This window comes from Wyeomyia smithii, chromosome 3, assembly GCF_029784165.1.
Source record: "Wyeomyia smithii strain HCP4-BCI-WySm-NY-G18 chromosome 3, ASM2978416v1, whole genome shotgun sequence".
NCBI lineage: Eukaryota > Metazoa > Arthropoda > Insecta > Diptera > Culicidae > Wyeomyia > Wyeomyia smithii.
The window spans coordinates 203,776,752-203,778,233 of record NC_073696.1 but is presented as its reverse complement, the minus strand read 5'-3'; positions in this window follow the sequence as shown (position 1 = coordinate 203,778,233).

Below are 1,482 nucleotides of genomic sequence, written 5' to 3'. Positions count from 1 at the left end.
GGCGATAAAAACGGCCCCGGGCTGTTTCGAGTAGTCATGCAGAGGTGCCTGGATGACTGCCTCTTTCCGGATAGATGGAAGCGGCAGAAATTGGTCCTACTGCCGAAGGCTAGGAAACCTCCAGGTGACCCATCGGCATATAGGCCTATCTGCCTGCTAGACACGACGGGCAAGGTACTTGAGAGGATTATCCTCAACAGACTGGTGAGGTACACAGAGGGTGTAAACGGTCTGGCAAGCAACCAGTTCGGCTTCCGGAAGGGCAGGTCCACGCTGGATGCCATCGCCTCCGTCACCAAGACGGCGGAGATAGCACTCCAGCGCAAGAGAAGGGGAATACGCTATTGCGCAATCGTCACGCTTGACGTGAAGAATGCGTTCAATAGCGCCAGTTGGGACTCCATAGCGCTCGCGCTGAGGAGCATCCACGTACCGGTGTCGCTGTACAAGATTCTGGAAAACTACTTTCAGGAACCTGCGGGGTTCCGCAAGGTTCTATCCTGGGTCCGGTGTTGTGGAACGTCATGTATGACGGGGTGTTGAAACTAAAGTTTCCTGTAGGGGTTGTGATCGTCGGCTTTGCAGACGACATAACGCTAGAGGTTTACGGCGAGTCGATCGAAGAGGTCGAGTTGACGGCTGCGCATTGCATAAGGAAGGTCGAGGACTGGATGCGCTCCAGGAATCTGGAGCTCGCGCACCATAAGACGGAGGTCGCGGTTGTGAACAACCGTAAATCGGAGCAACAGGCGGTGGTCAGAGTCGGAGACTGTACCATCATCTCAAAGCGATCGTTGAAGCTCTTGGGGGTTATGGTCGACGACAAGCTCACGTTCGGGAGCCACGTCGACTATGCCTGTAAGAGGGCCTCATCGGCTATTGCAGCATTATCTCGTATGATGTCCAATAGCTCAGCGGTCTATGGCAGCAAGCGAAGACTTCTTGCCAGCGTGGTTTCGTTCATACTTAGGTATGGTGGGCCAGTATGGTCCAGAGCGCTAGGTACTAACAGTTACCGCGGTAAACTGGAAAGTACCTACAGGCTCATGTGCCTGAGAGTTGTGAGTGCGTATCGTACGGTGTCATACGATGCAATCTGTGTCTTGTCCGGCATGATGCCTATCAGCATCGCCATCAAGGAGGACAGAGAGTGTTTCGACCAACGTGACACAAGGGGCATACGAGGCACCAGAAGGTCATTCTCGATGCTCCGTTGGCAGAGGGAATGGTCTAATTCCACAAAGGGCAGATGGACGCATCGACTTATACCGGAGATATCCGGCTGGTTCGGGAGGCGACATGGCGAGGTGAACTTCCACCTGACACAGATCCTGTCAGGCCATGGTTGCTTCAGGCAATATCTGCACAGGTTCGGGCACGCGGGGTCCCCCATGTGTCCCGAGTGCGTGGAAGAGGAGGAGACTGCAGAGCATGTCTTCTTCGTATGCCCCCGTTTCGTAAGAGCGAGGAGCAACATGATGG